The 21301-nt window shown below is 38.2% G+C and overlaps 3 pseudogenes; all 3 read right to left on the bottom strand.

The window, feature by feature from the left end:
- The window catches only part of LOC138163646 (large ribosomal subunit protein uL18-like), a 90391-nt pseudogene extending 88301 nt beyond the window's left edge, over positions 1 to 2090 (bottom strand).
- Positions 2091 to 6978: 4888 nt separating this feature from the next.
- On the bottom strand, positions 6979 to 9501 carry LOC138163311 (inosine-5'-monophosphate dehydrogenase 2-like; annotated as a pseudogene).
- LOC138163322 (NADH dehydrogenase [ubiquinone] flavoprotein 2, mitochondrial pseudogene) lies at positions 8347 to 9251 on the bottom strand (annotated as a pseudogene).
- Positions 9502 to 21301: the final 11800 nt, after the last annotated feature.

Here is a 21301-nt window from a genome sequence, read left to right as displayed (position 1 = left end):
ATATGAGATAGTTTACCCCATTCTGTCTCTCCCCATCTCCTCTCATTGTATTTCCCTCTCACCTCTTAATTTCACCTTTTAAGTACCATACCTTCCTATTAAATTGGTCCCGTGCCCTCTATCTATGTATACCTGTAAAGATATATACACACATTCACATATGTATTCATATGCCCATATTCCCTCTGATATATATATATACATATATATATATATATTTCAATTCCCTTCAACTATTTTCATACTGAGAAAAGTTTCATCAGTTACAATTATCATTTTTCCAGGTAGTAATGTTAATAGTTCAAGTTTGATAACTTCCTTATGATTTCTTTTCCCTGTTTACCTTCTCATGCTTCTCTTGCTTCTTGTATCTGAATGTCAAATTTTCTATTCAACTATGGTTTTTTCATGAAGAATGCTTGAAAGTCCTCCATTGTACCGAATGACCATATTTTCCCCTGAAATATGATACTCAGTTTTGCTGGGTAGGTGATTCTTGGTTTTAATCCTAGCTCCTTTGCCCTGTAGAATATCATATTCCAAGCTCTTTGATCCTCAGTGTAGAAGCTGCCAGATCCTGGGTTATCCTGACTGTGTTTCCACAATATTCAAATTGTTTCTTCCTGGACGCTTGTAATATTCTCTTCTTGATATCAAAATTTCAGGACCTGGCTAAAATATTCCTAGGAGTTTTCTTTTTGGGATCTTTTTGGGGAGGTGATTTGTGGATTCTTTTAACCTCTATTTTGCCCTCTGGTTCTAAATCATCAGGGAAGTTTTCCTTGAGAACTTCTTGGAGGATGATTTCTAAGTTCTTTCTTTGATCATGGCTTTCAGATAGTCCAATAATTTTTTCCTTATCTCTCCTGGATCTATTTTCCAGGTCAGTAGTTTTTCTCATGAGATAGTTCACATTGCCTTCTATTCTTTCATTTGTTTGGCTCTGTTTAACAGCATCTTGATTTCTCATAAAGTCATTAGCTTCCATTTGCACTAATCTAATTCTAAAGAAATGATTCTCCTCATTGAGCTTTTGAGATTCTTTTTCCATATGGCAAATTTGGCTTTTTAAGGCATTCTTCTTTTCATTGCCTTTTTGAGCCTCTTTTGCCATTTGAGTTAGTCTATTTTTTAAGGTGTTATTTTCCTCAGTCAGGCTGTTGACTCTCATGTCGTAATTTTCTTGCATCATTCTCATTTCTCTTCCCAATTTTTCTTCCACTTCTCTTATCTGTTTCTTAAGGTCCACTGTGGCCTGTAGCCAGCTCGCGTTTTCCTTTGAAGCTTTTGGTGCAGGAGTTCTGACTTCACTGGCTTCCTCCTGTTCCATGCTTTGCTCCTTTTTGTCCCCAAAATAAGAGTCTAATGTTGTATTCTTCTGTTTTCTTTGCTTCCTTTGCCTGGTCATATTGCCACTCAATTACTTGACTTTGGGCTTTTTGCCACAGTAGGACTCTGCCACCAGACAGGGGAGCTTCGTACCAAATGCTGGGGTTTTCTCAGCTGCTGGTGGTATTAGTTGGGAGCCCTTGCTGAAGCCTGCAAACACTATGGCAAGTTGGTCACACACCAGAGGACCTCCACCCTAGACCATAATCCGGATCCAAGCAGGTTAAAGCAAGAGAGATTACCCCTCAAACTGGTCGCTTGGTCCCCCTACACTCTGCAGACCAGGAATTGAAGCTGCTATGTGCCTGTGGCTGCAGCTTCTCACCCCAGGGGCAAAAGCCAATGCACTCCCAACTACTGGGTCCCAAAGTGTACACTGTACTGATCTCTCACTTTGTCCTTAGCATCTATGTGTTGATAATTCTGGACCACCATGCTGCTGGTGATCTGGAGTCCTTCCAGCTGGTGGCTGGTAAGGCCCTCCCTGGGCCTAAATCCTCGGTGTGGAGCTGGTCTCGCCTCCCAGAGCACTGCACTGGCTGATTCCTGCCAGCCTTCTGGGCTGTCCTCAGAGGGAGGTTAGCTTCTATGTATCATTTTGTGGGTTCTGTAGCTCTAAAGTTTGTTCAGAGACCCCTTTTACATGGACTGGAGGTGGTGAGGGCTGCAGTCGTGTGGAGGTCCTGTTTCTGTTCAGCCATCTTGACTATGCCCTTTTTGATCATTTAGAAAAATGTTAACTAAGAGTTAACTACGATGTACACTGCACCTTGGGGTCTTCAGTAGTCATGCTTCTTAATCCAGAAGAAAATACTCCTTTATTTCCTAAAACTAACTCATTCCTCTAATTGTGACAAAACAGCCTCCTCAATTTCATAGAGATTTTTCATTTTATTTTTTAAATACCCAGTGGATATAATTTATTTAGACCCTTTGAAAGTCTAAATAAATTACATTCCCCAGTTTCTCTTTGCCTACACACTTAATCACCTTTCCTATAAGAATTTTGCTATGTTATTCTTAAAGATTACCAGGTATTAATGCATATGACTAGTAGGCCTGGAGTTATGTTGTAGAGGGAGCAGGCAATGGGCTTACATGATATGATTTAAAGATTCTGGGTAAGGTCATTTAGTTTCCCTACATTCCTACTACATAAATGAAGTACTAGGAAGGAGGCTTTGAAGAGGAAAACAAGAGCTGTAGAGATAGGGTTGGTAATGAATCAAGAGACCAGAAATATCAAAGTCAAAACTATTGTGTATTTCACAACTTTGTCTTAACTTCTGATAGTATCATTGGATAAAATCATATCCTTGACTATGGGACAATGATGATCAATAGCAAAATCTTCAGAAGAGGGTACACCAGTGAGACCACAGAGCAAATTGCTCTACTTCTTGACTCCTTGTTTAATTTGTTTTTCTCTGAATTTCCTGCACCTTCATTTATCTTACTATTTTATATTTGTCTCAGATACTTGTGAATTTGACTCAGCCTATAAGAGGACTTGGATTTCTGCTGTTTTTCTTGATGTAGTGACTTGAATCTGTTTATATATCCTTTCTCAAGTCACTTGACTTTTCAATTTCCTCCTCTGTAAAATGATCTAGGTAATTTCTTGGACTCTTCCCATCTAAGTCCCATGAGCCTCTATGGCTCTTCGAGTTTGAGCTTTGTTCCTTAATTTTACCTGCTTTTTAAAAAATGATTGTATTATTGGACAAAACCCCTCTTTTTCTTATCTCCTCCAACTTCAAGCCCACGCACTTCTTCCCTTCCAGTTTTGACTATGTCCCTTTCTAGATAACATTGGCTGACTGGACATGACACTTTGAGTTGGCCCCTGGTGCTCAGAAATAAAACAAAGCTAAATTGCTAATTATTTATGTTAAACTCTTCCTGTTTCTCTGTGTACACACACAACACACACACATACACACATATGTTTGTACGTGTGGAATAGTTAGGTGGTTCATTGGCCAGAGTGCTGGGCCTATAATTAGGAAGATTTTCTTCCTGAGTTCAAATCTATACTTTAGATACTTGCTGGCTGTGTGATCCTGGAAAAGTCACTTAACGCTGTTTACCTTAGTCTCCTCATTAGTAAAATTAGCTGGAGAAAGAAATGGCAAACACTCCAGTATTTCTGACAAGAAAAACCCAAATAAGTTCATTAAGTTGGAAAAAGCTGAAAAATTACTGAACAACAACAATTTATATATACATATAAATGTATGTTTATGTGTACATATATGTGTATATTATACATATATGTATATATATATATACACACACACACTGTGTGTGTGTGTGTGTGTGTGTGTGATGCTACTAAAAGTCAATTTGAACTCATTCTGGTCATTTTAAGGAATGTGAAAAAGTGAATTAGTGTCACTCCTAACTTGATGCTAAAGATGCCAGAATATATTATACTAATTGGTATTTAGCCAAATTGGGATATTTCTAAAATCTGATAAGAAACACCTCATATGTTTTTGCATTCTCTAGTACTGGAGAGAAGGGAGTAGGTGTCACTCCCAGCTTACTTTCCCTGGAGCATCCAAAGCTCTTACTTTTAAAGAAGTTTTTTAGGAGTGGACACATAAAAAAAGAGCTTACCGGAGTAAAAGTTAAATCAGCTAAAAACATTTCACAAAAATTTATTAAAGTCTCTCATCCTAGATCAGATTAAAAGAGAGAATCCTGAAGAATAATAGTGAATTTATGTTACCCTCCCAATCTGACTAAAGGGAGAAAGCATAATAAACTTATCAAGGACCCCACTAGCAGCAGCCCTGATGCACCCTAAAGACCACACACACAATATTTAGAGAAGCAGATGAACCTCTCCTTTCAAACTTCTAAATCTGCAATCTCACTCTGCAGCTGTGAGGAGAGAAGAAAAATCTCTGCACTTAACAAGCCCAAATTTTACTAATAGGTTTTGCAAGTGATGATTTGGAAATGCAATTAATGTCATGATATCATTGTGTTGTCGTGGTCTTTTTAAATTGTAGCAAAATTCTATTATATAGTGAAAACTGAGGTATCACTTGTAGGCCAGATATAGTGTTAGATAAAGCAAATTTTTAATCTGAATTCTGTTGAAACTAAAAGATATAGGAAAGAAGTTGTATAAAAACAATTATGTCACTTACATCTCTTACTGTTTCTATCTGCTACACAGAAAATCAGGCATTTACACCTCTACCTGAAATTAGAAAGGAGGCTACAACTAAAACAATTTGGTTATAAGTTATTGGAACTTGTAAGATTGCTAATTGAGTTATTTTATTGTTTTACTTATAAAACTTAAAACTATTAGTTGTTTAATGTACATATAAAGGAGGAGACTGGGTGAAAACTTTATTTTGGATTAATTCTGCACATTCAGAACATTCCTACTCCATATGTGAGAGTTAGCAATGCAGGGGCATAACCATTAGCCCAGCCCTTCCCCCAGTCTCTCCTGCTTAGAATACACATCAATTTTACTTATGCTGCAAAACTGCCAAAAGCCCATGGAAAATATCTTCCATGGAAAATATCTCTAGAGGCAAGGTCATTCAGCCTGAGAAAGGAACTTGTTTTAATTATAACTTGCTAAGAAGTTGCAAAATATTAAAAAGAGTTCTAAGATTTGGCTTTTATACCAGGACAAGTTTAAGTTTGAGAAAGAAAAACTTTAAATGAAATTCTTTATGTAGGAGAAATCTAGTAAATCTTTATTGTTTATTACAGCTCCATGTAAATAAAAAAAATTGTAATTGGCTATGAGCTGTGATTTTGTGAAAGAATTTTTTTTAACTACTCAAGGCTCACCTTATGAAGATTCTAATTTTAATAGCTTTTAAAGTACAATGATCAGATTCTATTACTATACCTTTTTGACTAAAACACTTTGCGATATGTAAAGAATTCCACACTTATCTAGGAATTCAGTTTTTTATCATACTTTGGGAATTTGTTACTTAAGAAAATTTTACATCAACCAAGTTTTAATAATCTCAATTTTAAAATTTTGTTTTCCTGTAAGTATAAACAGAGCTATCAAGTTATACGTTTTTAACTAATTTTTCTTTTCTCTATCAAAAGTTTGATCACTTATAAATATTAAAACTAGAAATATAGTCTAGTACCTTAATTCTAATAATTATGAAGTTGTTATTATTACTCACTTTACTTCTGCTTATAATACAAAGCTTTTAAAAAGCTGTGATTTTTACTGTTAAATGATTTTTTCTTTTCCCTTAATATTGAGTCAGATAGCAAATATTCAGTGCACATATGGCAACATATTTGATACTGCTAAACTTAAACACACTCAGAATACAGATCTTTTTAACCTTTTTTTCAGAAATTACAAGCTCTTATAAGATAGAGGCCACTACCTATACTGCAGTTCATTCTTCACTTCCTAGGCCTCTTTATCTAAATAACAAACTATTAATCAGAAGATCAAGTTTTTCCAACTTTCTCCCCAAATATTCCTAAATTACATTATCTTACTCTTATTTTTATTTAAAAAAATATACTTTAGGTAAACAATTCCATGTTACTAGGGAACAAACTAGGCGGATAATTAAAAACTGCCCTCAATGTGTTATCTATATTACTCCTACAGCTTCCCTTCAGAAAGGGGAAGCAGTAAAAAATGTAATTAACCAGATGTTACCGTCTTTTGCTTCTATGGATGTTCTAAAACTATTGAAAACTGATATTGCTCTCACCTATAGTAACAAATCATTTCAATCTTTCTGTGACCATTTTATAATAAAATTAATTACAGCCATAACCCTTATAATCCCACTGGGCAAGCTATACTTGACAGATGAAATAAAGATCCTAAGTCCAGCCTTTGATATTTTATCCATTCTGGTTCAAACTTACCATGCCATACTTAATTAATGTTAGTCTTTTGCATTCTAGGCAAACTGGCATAGCTATTACTCAAACTTGGCATTGTCTCCTCCCCCCAGCTTTTATATGAGTAAAACTTATTTACAAAAATAAAAAGGAGGGACTTGAACAAATATACCACAAAGGCAAGTAACTGCTGCTTTATATACCTTACACTTTTAAAGCATCACTAAAAATGATTATACACCAGAAGAAAAACAGTTTTAAAAGGTATACACTCCCTGTGGAGAAATCCTCAAATAAGAACTGGGTAAGACCTGACCCTTAACTATGGGGGGTGAGGCTCTGTTTATTTTCTTTTTATCAGATGTTGTTGAGAATGCCAGCATGGAATGTGCAAGCATGTTCCACGATCCAGATCGCAGATGCAGAGAATTCAGAGAAAAAGGAACTGGAGACCCCTTGCACAAAGACAACCCAAGAAGAAGTGACTTAGTGTTTCACATTTTCACAAGATAATATTACCCTTTAATGGACTATTACCTGCTTAACTTACTCTTACACAATTTATCAGTGGAACTACACTTTTTAGAAAAAAGTGAGTTCTGGACTTCTTAATCACAGGACTAATTGCCATAACCTCCCTCTTTTTTTTCTTTCCAGATTTTTATTGAAAAACCTAGAGAGAGAGAGGTGACAGATAATAAAAGCAAACAAGGCCACTTCTCAGAAGAGCCACTTCTCATATGAATGGAGTCCATGGACACCTCCTTCCACCTGAGTAGATGAGGTCTTTTTCTCAAATTTTAGCTACCCTGAGTACGTCATAGCTCTGACTTGAATTGGACTCTTGGCACCAATATCTTGTCAGGAGTGCTGGATGCCAGCCATGAAGTAGGGAACAAACTTGTTGATGGACCCTTTGTCCTGCATGACCTCAGACACCCACTGAGCCACTTTAATTTTGTCTGAAGTAATGTCACTGAAGTAACGGTTCTGGCTGCCAAGGTTCTTGTCCATGGCATCTAGGGTGGCCATCCCCTGGTATTTCTTTAGCTGGATCCCATCAGAGAAGAAGTACTTGCCTGGGGCCTCTATGGTGGCCTCCAACAGAGAGCCCATCATCACTGCAGAAGTTCCAAAGGCAAGAGATTTGGTGATATGGCCCTCATTTTGGATGCTGCCATATGCAATGATTGGGACACTGAAGTGCCGTGCATAATCTGAGACCTTGTATACAGCTGTTGCCTGAGGCCTCCCACTTGCCAGCACTTCCTGTGTGATGCAGATGGAGCCGCTGCCCATGTCAACCTTCAGGGCATCCACTCCAGAATCAATGAGGTTTTTTGCCTGTGTAGCTGTCACCACATTGCCACTGATAACGTGGAGGCTGTTATATTTCTCCTTGATGTACTTGATTATGTTAATTTGGAAAATGGTTTCTTTGGAAAGAGTCCAGCACGACCACATTGACACTGGCTAGGGCCAGCAAGTCAAGCTGATACTTGTTGTCCTGTGTGGGTGCCAATGGCTGCCCCACACAAAAGCTGCTTCTTGATGTCCTTGGATGTGAGGGGATAATCCCAATTCTTCTTCAGGTCCGTGTGGGCAGTGATGGCTACAAGCTCATCATCCTCATTCACAATGGGTAGCTTCCCTTTCTTGCTCTGTTGTAGGATTTCATTGGTTTCTTTCAGTGTGACTCCTGCAGGAGCCACCACTAGATACTCCCGCCTGGTCATGATCTCGCCCAGGAAACGGACATGTTCCTCCTCCTTGAGAAAGTCGATGTCACAAGAGGAGATGATGCGGCTGCCCATCTTGCCATTGTCTGTGATTGGGATTCCACAGAAGCCATGCCTTGCCTTGGCTTCAAAGACATCTCTGACTTAATCTTTGGGGCTCAGGACCACAGGGTCAGTGCTGAAGCCCTGCTCATATTTCTTAATTTTGTATACTTCTTTGGCCTGGAATTCTGGGGTGCAGTTGTGATGGATAAAGCCAATACCTCCTGTCAGTGCCATGGCTATGGCCATCCCAGCCTCAGTGACTGTGTCCATGGGGACAAAACCAGTGGGGTCTTCAGGGTTATCTTTTTTTGGGGGGGAATTAGTTTTAATTTATTTTAAATGTACCAAGAAATACTTTAACAGGTCTGTTTGCGGTTTTTTAAGGACAAAGTCATACAAATTACTTAGAGGCCTGACTGCACACCAAAACCAGGTTCTTTGGGTGGCTCAGTCAAAGATGTAAGACCACCAGCTGGCTCACAAGAGAAACGTCCACTCCTTGGTCCAGGTTTTGGAACATTGCCAGCTTTCAGTTCATCAATTATATCTTCAATATCCTTAGGTGTCAAATCTTCATAGTAATTATCATTTATTTGTACCATCGGTGCATTTACACAGGCCCCTAAACATTCTACTTCTATTAGTGTGAAAAGCTTGTCAGGTGTAGTTTCTCTAACCTTAATACCAAGCTGGTTTAGAATGGCCTCCAGTATGCTGTCAAAATCTCAAAGTATACAGGGTGTAGTAGTGCAGACTTGAATGGGATACTTTCCAACTGCTTTTCAATTATACATTGTATAAAAAGTTGTTACTTCATATACTCTCATTGGAGGTACTTGTAAAATTTCATCAACCTTGTTCATGGCAGAGATGGGCAACCATCCATTCTGCCTTTGGGCTAAGTCCAGTACTGGAAGCACAGCCGCTGCTTTATGTCCTTCTGGGTAATTCTTTACAATTGCTTCTATCCTCTTACAGTTTTCTGGTGTGAAATCAAATGGAGTATCTGGGTTATTTTCAGGAGTATCTCTATGAACAAATAAGGCTCCTCCAGCTCCACTTTGCACAGCTGTTTTGTGTAAGCATCTCATCTGTCTCCCCCAGTAGGCGATGAGACCGGTGGCCCCTGCCCGGAGTGACAAGGAGAGGAACATGGCGGCTCAAATTCTTAGGCTTCCCTCGTCTTCAGGGTTATCTTTTTGGTAAGTGCTGAAGTAAGATCTACTTGGTCTGCTGTGAAATAGGAATAGCCCAGGAGGATGAGGAAGTCATTGTACATGAGCCTGTGTCTGAAGTTGAAGAGTTGCTTTACTGTAAACCCATCATCTAGAACACAACACGTGCCACTGCTGATGAGATAGTCTGCCATGGCGGGCGGGCACAGGACGGTGTGGGGGGAGAAGGTGGGCTGGGATGGCAGGAGACCCGCGAACATCCGCATGGGTTCAGTACTTCTCCCACAGAGCCATTACCTCCCTCTTAATATCAGTAACCGTGTCTTCTATTTCCTTACTAAGTGAAATACAAACTGCTCAATTAGTGAATAATTGGTGATGAATGTTAGCTTGAAACCCACGTAATTATGGATACACTTATCTATGCATGACTCCTATGTATGGAAGATTACTTGTACTAATTGTGCTCTTACTTAATGTATATTTTTTGCTTTTTCCAACTAATTATAACTCATGTTTAGCATCTATGTCATGGGGATATACACTACATAAAATTTCTGATGTTTTAAATAAGGGGGATAAGGTCTTGTCATTGTCAGACTTATTGCTAGACTTATTATTCTTGTCAGGTTTCTTGTTCCTAGACTCACTGCCCTACTATTATTGATAATTTCAACCACTGTCTACAATTTCTATATTTAGAAAAACCCAAAAAACTGCACAATATGTTAATGAATTTCCATAAAATATTTCTATAACCCTTAAGACACTACATGATATTAGATAAGGACTTTTTGTATAAGATCAATGTATTAGAGCCATTAGTATTGTATTTAGTTTATGACGTAAAAGCTTTTAAAATTTAACTGTTGCTTAGATGTGATATATATATAATTGTGTATCTCCTTTACCATGTAATAGCTCTGATTCTAATTTCTTTTGGGACAAAACATATGCCCAACTTCTTGGTGCTTGGCATGATTCAAGTATTACAAATCATATCAGAAAACATCCAGAATAATCTTCACTCTGGAATTGATCCAGGAACATCACCAACACAATATTATCCACATTGTTAAAGTTATCTCCTTTTAATTTGATGTCTGTGGTTTACATATATTACCTGTATTAATTATTATATTATTTTTTTGTATCTTTGAAATCATTATTTGCTCAGATGTATGAACATAACTTTTTAGGGCAAGGCTTTATATTAGAATGTTACTTGTAAAAATTTTAATCTCACACCATGTATTTCTTTTCTTTTTCTTCTTCTTGGAGGGCAACTGGGGTTAAGTGACTTGCCCAAGGTCACATGGCTAGTTTCTATGTTAAGTGTCTGAGGCCGAATTTGAACTCAGGTTCTCCTCGAGATTTTGTTTTATTTTATGTTATTGCTTTTTGAAGGGCAATTGGGGTTAAGTGACTTGCCCAAGGAAATTTAAATCCTATGTATTCTTTTTTTTTTGCTTTTTGGAGGGTAATTGGGGTTAAGTGACTTTTCCAAAGTCACAGGGCTAGTAAGTGTGTGAAGTGTCTGAGGCTGGATTTGAACTCAAGTCCTTCTGACTGCAGGCCCGGTGCTCTATTCACTGCACCACCTAGCCGCCCCCACACCATGTATTTCTAAGGACATCAGTATGTTATCACCATTTTTTGCTGTAATTCTCTACTAATGTATCTCATGCTTGGTACCAATGTGCAGGAGAGCATAGCTTAGAGCATTAATAAGATTTAATCAGTGACAGTTTAAAATATAAAAAAGCATTTCATAGAGCTAGTATTATTGACACATATCTTTAGTATTTTAGTTCATTGTTACATTTTTCTTTATATCTTTATAATCCACAATTCATACTGTTCAGTATGCTGTAGAACTAGCAAAAACAATTTTTTTAATATGAAGCACTTCAAGTACAGGAAAAAAAATCAATCATGACACCCAGAAAAAAACTGAAAAATTGGAACTGCCTATATTAGATATAAAAAATGAGGTAGAGACCCTTAAGACTTGGTTATCTCTACGATGTGATTACAGATATGCATCTATTTATGTCACCCTCAGTTTATATGACTTCTCCCAGATCATCATTACCTGGGAAAAGATTAGAGCCCCCTTAATAGGAGTGTGGCATGATTCCAATATTACAATGGAAGTGAAAGTTTTCCATTAGATTACCCAATACATCAAACATAGTATGGTTCCTGGGATTGACCCAAAAAGAGTAGCAAAGACTATAATTGGCACATTGAAGAAAATTTCTCCATTTCAGAACATACTCACTCTTGGTATGCACTTGCTTCCTATATTAATTTTTATAGTCATTTTCTGTACACTTGTGCTATGTATTATTACAAATGATGTCCTGTGATGTCAAGGTTTTTGGCACTGAGGTAAATGCTCTTCATTTATTTAATAAAAAAGGGGAGATTAAGGAAGTCAAAACATATGATCCAGGAATGAAGCTAGTCCTTGGCCAGTCCAAAGTGTCCAGTCCTGGTTTTCTCTGTGATGCAACTGTAAATCAGAGCCTTCCTGATATCCTGTTATCCAGGGCTGTGCCCTGTTCTGGGATTCCAGCCAGAAGGTGTTAGCTCTCCCATAAATTTTAGATACTATTCATATGGCTTGGAAATCATCAAGGCCATGATCATCGTCAAGGCGTAACTTAACATCACTGTCTGGCATCTTGAAATTGAACAAAGCAGTATTAGAAAACTAAGTGACCTATAACTACCTTCTTTGTTTCATATGTAAAAGCCTTTGTCATGGTATCAATAAATGGATTGCATTGATCAACCATGCCTGGACCACGATGTTTCACACTTCCATGGTCTAATAGTAAACAGAGAATTGTCATAAGAAACCACTTAGAGTTGTCACTACAAACTTCCAGGCAGTTAAGTGGCACAGTAGATAGAGTCTCAGGACTGGAGTGAGGAAGACTCATTATCTTGAGTTCAAATCTAGCCTCAGATACTTATTATATGTGTGATCCTGTGCAAGTCATTTAACTCTATTTTCCTCAGTTTTCTCATAGGTAAAATGAGCTGGAAAAGGAATTTGCAAACTACTTCAGTATCTTTGCCAAGAAAATCTCAAATGGAGTCATGAAGAGATGTACATTACAGAAAAATGATTCAAAACAAGATTACATCCAGATCTAATTCCTATGAATTTTTCCCATTACTTTCATGAATAGCAATCAAAAGAAAGAGATTTTTCTTTTTTTCAACATCTGTTTTTAAAACTTTGAATTCCAGATTCTTTCCCTTCTACCCTCCTCATCCACCCACACTGGGAAGAAAAGCAATTCAATATAGGTACAATTCAATACAATTACATGTGTAATTATGCAAAAAGTTTCCATAGTAGTTATATTGTGAAAGACTAACTATATTTCCCTCTATCCCATCCCTCTCCCCCAATCAGCCCTCCCTTCTATTATCCCCCTCTTATCCCCTTCCCCACTACTTTCCTGTAGGGTAAGATACCCACTTGAGTGTGTATGTTATTCCCTCCTTAAGCCAAATTCAATGAGAATAAGTTTGATCCATTCCCTTTCACTTTCCTGCACTTCCTCTCCATTGTAACAGTTTTCTCTTGTCTCTTTTATATGACAATTTACCCTATTCTCTTTTTAGCCTTCTTCCAGTATATTATTCTCTCACCTCTTAGTTTTAATTTTTAGATACCATCCTTCCTATACAACTGATCCTGTGTCCTCTATCTATGTATACATGAACACACATATATAAACACACACAAATATATTTATGCAAACATACACCCTCCTATACATACATTTATATGTATGTATACGTATACACACACACACATATATATGTATGTATATATATATATATATTCCCTTCAACTCTCCTTATACTGAGAAATATCTCAAAAGTTACAATTTTAATTTTTCCATGTAGGAATGTAAATAGTTCTACTTTAATAACTTCCTTATTATTTCTTTTCCCTGTTTACCTTCTCATGCTTCTCCTGCTTCTTGTATTTGAAAGTCAAATTTTCTATTCAGCTCTGTTTTTTTCATCAAGAATGCTTGGAAGTCCTCTATTTCATTTAATGACCACATTTTCCATGGAAGCATTACACTCAGTTTTGCTGCAGAGGTGATTATTGGTTTTAATCCTAGCTCCTTTGACCTCCAGAATATCATATTCCAAGCCCTTTGACCCTTAGTGTAGAAACTGGTAGATCTTTTGTTATCCTGATTGTGTTTCCACAATATTCAAACTGTTTCTTCCTGACTACTTCTAATATTTACTCCTTGATCTAGGAACTCTAGAATTTGGCTATAATATTTCTAGGAGTTTTATTTTTGGGATCTTTTTCAAGAGGAGATCAGTGAATTCTTTCATTTTCTATTTTGTCCTCTGGTTCTAGAATATCAGGGCAATTTTCATTGAGAATTTCTTGAAGGATGATTTCTAGTCTCTTTTTTTGATCAGGGCTTTTAGGTAGTCCAATAATTTTTAAATGATCTCTCCTGGATCTATTTTCCAGGTCAGTGGTTTTTCCAATGAGATATTTCACATTGTCTTCTATTTTTCATTTGTTTGGATCTGTCTTATAGTATTTTGATTTTTCATAAAGTCATTAACTTCCATTTGCTCTAATCTAATTTTGAAGGAATTATTCTTTTCAGTGAGTTTTTGAAATTCCTTTTCCATCTGGCCAGTTTGGCTTTTTAAGGCATTCTCCTCATTGGCTTTTTGGACCTCTTTTCCCTTTTGATTTAGTCTGTTTTTAAGGTGTTATTTTCTTCAGTCAGGTTGTTGACTTGCTTTTCATGATTTTCTTGCATCATTTTCATTTCTCTTACCAATTTTTCCTCCACTTTTGTTACTTGATTTTCAAATTATTTCTTGAGCTCCACCATGGCTTGTGACCAATTCATATTTTTCTTAGAAGCTTTTGATGCAGAAGGTTTGACATTGTTGTCTTCTTCTGGTTCCATGTTTTCATCCTTTTTGTACCCCCCCCCCCAATTTTCTATTGTCTGATTATGCTTCCTTTCTTTGTTCGTCTTGCCAGTAAATCACTTGACTTTTGAGCTCTTTGCCATGGTAGAACTCTGCTTTCAGAGTGGAGAGAGCTGTGTTCCAGATTGCTGGAATTTTCACAGTTGTCAGAGCTATGAGGAGGGCACCATTTCTACAGCCACCACAACCTCTGGCACACTAGCATTCCTCACCCCAGGACCACCACCCAAGACTGTGACCCAGATCCAAGCAGGTCAAAGCAAGAGCAATTATCCTCGGAATGGTCACTTGACCCCACCTATTATCTGCAGGCCAGGAGCTCTGGAGGCAGCTGACAAGCCTCCACCCACCTCTCGCCCCTGGGGCTGGACTGCACTCTTCTCTCACCTAGTTTCAACAGAGTTCCCTACTGACCTTTTACTTTGTCTCTGGTGTTTATGAGTTGAGAAGTCTGGAAACCACCACAGCTACTGGCGATTCACTCTCCTAAAGTCTTCTCTGGCTGGTCTGGCCTGTGAGTCTGGGCTGTCATAGCTCCTGTGAGACTGTGCTCATCTCCCACCTGCGTGCAATAGACCCGCCCTGTAGGCCTGTCAGGCTGCCATCAGTGGGAGATTTGTTTCTCTTTGTCACTTTGTGGGTTCTGTAGCTCTAAATTTTGTTTAGAGTCATATTGTACAGGTTTTGGAGATGGTTAGTATGGGAGTTTAAGCAAGTTCCTGCTTTTGCTATACCATCTTGGCTCCAATCCCCCCATCCCCAAGAGTTTTCAATAATTTCTCTAGGGGTCAGAGAAAAAGCTTAGCCACTACAAGCTTACTCTTATTCTTAGCCACGCTGGACTGAGCCCCAGAATCCAATTCTGGGGTAAGCATAACAACAAGACTTGATTTACACAGATCTTTTCAGAAACACTTCCAGTCTGTTGAATAGATCATGCCTTAACATCGGCTCCTTATCTTAACTTTGCCTTCAAATTTTCTGACAAATCACCCCCCGCCCCTTTTATTTTTGATCTGTGTGTTTGTACCATGGATTTCCTAGGATCAGTAAGAGAATATGCTTTGCCATATGATTCTTCTTTTTAGCTTGCTCTGGGTACTGCTGAGCCAGCCAGTTATCATTTGGGAGGTAAGATTTGTTTTCCCTCAGGGTAGCAGAGGCAGTAACTAATCACAGTAAGTATCAAAGGGTTCCAAGAACTTCTCTAGTTAATAGCCAGAAGTCATTCAGCAAATGGCAGTCCCTGTTTGTGAGGCTGCCTGTGAATTGAGCTTGCTTAATTAGGTCTCTCCTATTGCCAATGGGCTGCTCTCCTTCCTGAATGTCTTGTCACAGAAAGAGAGGAATGAGCTGGTTCATGGAGCCGTTTAACAGCCTCCTGCATATTTTTGTCACCAGTTGATTTAAAAGAACATGGTGGGAAATCCACTCTCTATAATTCTCCACAGACAGAACAAACTGAGAAGTCCAGTGTGACCTAGACTTTCCTTTAGAGATAAGGCCTTTTGAATAGATTTTTTCTTTATCTCTTCCAAAACTAAAGATAAGCTTTCATACTGTGCTTTTTTCTCTTCACTTAAAACAAAGCTACATTTTTAAAGCTGTTTTAACTTGTATTTTCCTTTTAAATTAATTCATTTTTATTGAGCTGTTACCTATGTGTTTTGTGAGGAATTCATAACAGTATCACACATAGTTCCAGGTACCAAGGAACCTAAAATCACTGGGCTCTGCTCATATTTCAATACTCCAATGCAATTATGATTTCCTTGACACAAGCATTAGTTGATTTCCATGGCTACTAATTCATGGTCACCAATCTTATGTGACTCTTGTCCATGTCCTCCTACATGTTCAGTTTGATGCCATATTTGAGTTCTCCTGGAATCACAAAGATACCAATGGCTTGTAACCTCTGCCCCCTAACAGGCTGAATGTGGTCACATGGAGCCTATGGTGGGAAGAGTTTGCTGAAGGGTTGAGCAGAGCCCACAGGAGAAGCTGGCTTTGAGGGAGAAGGCACAACTTTTGTTACATTGTAGTCAAGTGGACCATGAGGGTTGTAATGTTCTCTGACCCTGGACAAGGCTATATATACTGATGGGGTGAGGTTTTGCTTTGGGGCTCACTTTGGGAAGAGTTTTGTGATTTGGTCAGATGAAACTCTGTGCAACTGCTGAGCCCCTGGGCAGTTGTTGAGTCCCCCTGGCATTGAAAACCCAGAGTTGGTGCTTCTCTCACTGATGACTAACTATGAATGTAATGGTCAGACATCTAGAAGCTCTGTCTGCTGAACTGTGTTAATTTTCTCTGTTTGCATTTTTGTCTCAAACTTCTGTTTGTATTCTCTGAAGTTCAGGGTGCTGACTTTATCCCGTGAACTAGGTAAATGACATATGTTTGATTGATTAAAATAAGATTGTTAACCCTTTTTGAGTTGCTTTCCTTTAGAAAAGCAGATCAAAGAACTTGTGCTAGCAGCCATCCTGGGTATGCTAGGGTGCTGGTTGCTATAGATGAATACTGCAAAAGGACAATAAATTAGGCCCAGAACTAAAGAAAAAGAAGACAATAGATTGGATTGCTTTTGGGAAATTGTAAACTTATTTTAAGGATCCAACTCATCTCTGTGGAACATAAGCCCATCTTTCCAACAGCAGTTTTTTTTCTGGTGATGTATGTTTGCAAGACAAAGAATTCTATAGTCCTTGAATAACTGAAGTTGGAAATCAGGGTGATGGAGCAATATATGGTAGGTGTGATCAAACTGTAACACGTGATGAAAAATTACGAAGAAGAGACAGTTTAGAGGCTGTCACGAAAGGAATGTATATTCAAAAAAGATGGGTTGGTTATATGACTGTTCTTGGTAGGAGTTTAATAAAGTTTTGCTCCATTTAATCTAAGAGGAAATAATGTAACTGTGAAAAGACAACTCTAATGATTTAAATAATAGTTCAAGATAGTGATGGAAAAGATGTGGCAGTACAAGACATACTTAATTGATTAAATGAAGTTACAGGTTATAATAACCATAGGAATTCAGAGAAGGAGAACAAAAGCTTGAAAGGAGGTAGTTGCATTTTATCTGGATTTTGAAGAATTGGTAAGATTTAGATTGTGGAAGGGGAGGGAAGATGGTATATGTAAAAGGACCTTGTACAATGCCTTGCACAAAACTGTTACTTAATTAATGCTAAACTGAATTAGATTGAAAACTGAGACAAAAAAAAACAAGAAATATTTTGGGGATAATGAGAATATTTTTGATAGTGACAGAGAATGTTTGTAGGAGAGGAGTTGGAGCACAAATATAACTAGAAATTCTGTTATCTGGGGAAGATACATTTGAAGAGGGCTGGGATAGCAGGGATACTAGGGCCTAATGTATGAGCAGTCCTGTCTGTGGTGAGGTATATTGAAGATAGAAGGCATGGGATTTGACATTAGGGGATATGTTGGGGATGGTAAAGAATGGCATGAAGCTGCTGCAGAGAAGGGCTGCAAAAAAATTCTTGTTTGCTTCTCTAAGTTCTCAGGTTAGTGACTGGCTCCATAAAAATCCTGTTAATAAGGGAGAGTGCCAGGAGATGGCAAGATGGTGGAGTAGAAGCACAAACTTGGCATGAGTTCCCACTCCAAACACTTCCAATACATGTAAAAAAGTGACTCTAAAAAAACTTTAGACCTACAGAAGCCACAAAGTGATAGAGAGAAACAAATCTCCTGTTGAAGGCAGCCTGGCAAGCCGACAGAAAAGGTCTATCGCAGCAAACTAGGAACCGAGTTTAGGACTCCATGAGCCATGGTTCTGGCCCAAGGGCAGCCCTGATCAGCAACGCCAGAGCAGACTTCAGGAGAGAGGATCACCAGCAGCTATGATGGTTTCCAGAGTTCTGAATCCATAAACGCCAAAGACAAAGTAAAAGATCAGTGTGGAACCCTGTTGGAACGGGAGGGGGGAATGGAAGAGTACAGTAAGGCACCTGCCCCTAGGGTGAAAAGTGGAAGAAGTGCAGTGGCTGAAGCATGTGGCTGCCTATGGAGCTCCTGGCCTGCAGATAATAGGGGGACCAAGCAGCAATTCGGAGGGTAACAGCTCTTGCTTTAACCTGCTTGGATCTGGATGAGGGTCCTGAATGGTGCTCCTGGGGTGTGTTGCCATGTTATAGGAATGTAAATTTTTAAGACCTTCCCTGCCCCTAGGTTAAATGCATCTGGAGCCTGTGGTAGGAGGCTTGATTTTCAGGAATGCCCACACCTTGGTACTTTGTGATTGGGCAGTGGATCAAGAGGGTTGTGACATTCTCTGACCCAGGAGAAGGCTATATGACCCCTGATGTGAGACTTTATTTTGGGGCTCACTTTGAGAAGTGTTGTGTGCTTTGGCTAGACGAGACTCTGGGCAGCCGTTGAGAGCCCCCTGGCTTTGAAAACCCAGATGATAATCCCCTCTTTGGTATCTGACTAGGAATAGATGTAATGATTGGACAGTTGGAGGCCTGTCTGCTTGATCTGTTTGTTTCTCTGTCTTCTTGTAACTTCTGTTTGTAACCTTTGTATATTCTGAAGTTTGGGGTGCTGACTTTTCCCCCAGAAGTAGGTAAATGATATGTTTAATAGATTAAAGCAAGATTGTGAACCCATTTTGAGTTGTTTTCCTTTAGAAAAGCAGATTTAAGAACCTGTGTTGGCAGTGACCCTGGGGATGCTGGGATGCTTGCCACTACAGGCCAGTGAGCCAGATCTTGTGGGAGCTATAGAGAGGGCACCCTCCTAATAGTACTGGCAGCTACAAAAACCCCAGAAATTTGGGACAATGGTCTCTACATTCTGGAAGCATGGCAAAGATCTCAAAAGTCAGGTAATTGGCTGCCAATATGAACAAGCAGAGGAAGCAAAAACAGACAACAGAATCCTTTTTTGGGGGAACAAAAAGGATCAAGGCATGCAGCAGGAGGAAGACAGCAAAGTCAGAACTCCTGCATCAAAAGCCCCCAAGAAAAATATGAACTGCTTATAGGCCATGTAGGAGCCCAAGAAGGATTCTGAAAATCCAGTAAGAGAAATGGAGGAAAAATTGGGAAAAGAAATTAGAATGATGCCAGAAAATCATGACAAGTGAGTCAACAGCCTGCTAAAGGAGATCCCAAAATACACTGAAGAAAATAACACCTTAAAATAGACTAACTCAAGTGGCAAAAGAGGCCCAAAAAGCCAGCAAGGAGAAAAATGCCTTAAAAAGTCAAATTGCCCAGATGGAAAAGGAGTTTCAAAAACTCACTGAAGAATATAACTCCTTCAAAATTAGATTGGAGCAACTGGGAACTAATGAATTTATGAGAAATCAAGATACTATAAAATAGATCCAAATAAATGAAAAAAATAGAAGGCAATGTGAAATATCTCATTGGGAAAACCACAGACCTGGAAAATAGATCCAGGAGACATCATTTAAAAATTATTAGACTACCTGAAAGCCATGATCATAAAAAGAGCCTAGAACTTATCCTTCAAGAAATTCTCAAAGTAAATTGCCCTGATATTCTAGACTAGAAGGCAAAACAGAAATGGAAAGAATTCACTGATCTCCTCTTGAAAAAGATTCCCAAAAGAAAATTCCTAGGAATGTTATAGCCAAATTCCAGAGGTCCCAAGTCAAGGAGAAAATATTGTAAACAGTCAAGAAGAAACAATTTGAATATTGTGGAAACACAATCAGGATAACACAAGACCTAGCTGCTTCTACATTAAGGTATTGAAGGGCTTGGAATATGATATTCCAGAGGTCAAAGGAGCTAGGACTAAAACCAAGAATCACCTACTAAGCAAAATTAGTATAATTGTTAAAGGGGAAAATATGGTCATTCAATGAAATAGAGGATTTTCAAGCACTCTTGGTGAAAAAATCAGAGCTAAACAGAAAATCTGATTTTCAAATACAAGAAGCAAGAGAAGCATGAGAAGATAAACAGGTAAAATAAACCATAAGGAACTTATTAAATTTGAACTATTTACATTCCTACATGAAAAAAAAACTATAATTGTAACTCATAAGACTTTTCTCAGTATGAGGATAGTTGAAGGGAATATATAAGCATATTTATGTATACATATATATTTATGTATAGGAGGATGTATGTGTTTATAAATATATATGTGAGTGTGGGCATATGTATGTTATACATATACATAGAGAGAGGGAAGATAAAGAGTTGAATATGAAGGGATGGTATCTAAAAAATAAAATTAAGAGGTGAGAGAGGAATTTATTGGGAGAAGGAGAAAGGGAGAGATAGATTAGGGTAAATTATCTCATATAAAAGAGCCAACAGAAAACTGCTACAATGGAGGGGAAGAGCAGGAAGGTGAAAGGGAATGGGACAACCTCGTTCTCATTGAATTTGGCTTAAGGAGGGAATAACATATACACTCATTTGGGTATCTTATCCTACAGGAAAATAGGGGGGATGGGGATAAGAGGGGGGAGGATAGAAGGGAGGGCAGACTGGGGGATAGGGTAGTTAGAAGCAAACATTTTTGAAAAGGGAAAGGGTTAAAGGAGAAAACTAGAATAAGTGTAGGGAGAGATAGGATCGAGGGAAATATACTTACTCCTTCACAATATAACTACTATGGAAATGATTTGGATAACTACACATGTGCAACCTATATTGCATTGTTTATCTTCCCAGTGGGGGTGGGTGAGGAGGGAAGAAGGGAAAAAAATCTTGAACTCAGACTTTTAAAAACAAATGTTTAATTTTTTTCTTCTTACATGCAAGTGGGAAATAGGACATATAGGCATTGGGGTATAGAAATCCATCTTGCCCTACTAGAAAGTTATGGGGGTGATGGAAGAGGATATAAGAGAAAACAGATTGGGGGAAGGGGTATTCAGTAGACTTGCTATTATGGCATGGGGGCAGGGGAAAGATGGGGAGAAAAAAATGTAACTCAAAATCTTGTGGTAATGAATGTTGAAAATAAATAAATAAAAATTTAAAAAGCCAAAAAAATAAATTTTTGTTAATAGAAAAGCTACAATTAAGAAAACTAAAATAAAAATAAAAA

Source organism: Petaurus breviceps, unplaced genomic scaffold, assembly GCF_028583685.1.
Source record: "Petaurus breviceps papuanus isolate PSGF00001 unplaced genomic scaffold, PetGlider_PUasm1.0 125, whole genome shotgun sequence".
In the NCBI taxonomy this organism is placed as follows: Eukaryota; Metazoa; Chordata; class Mammalia; order Diprotodontia; family Petauridae; genus Petaurus; species Petaurus breviceps.
This window is presented reverse-complemented; position numbering and strand designations above follow the sequence as displayed.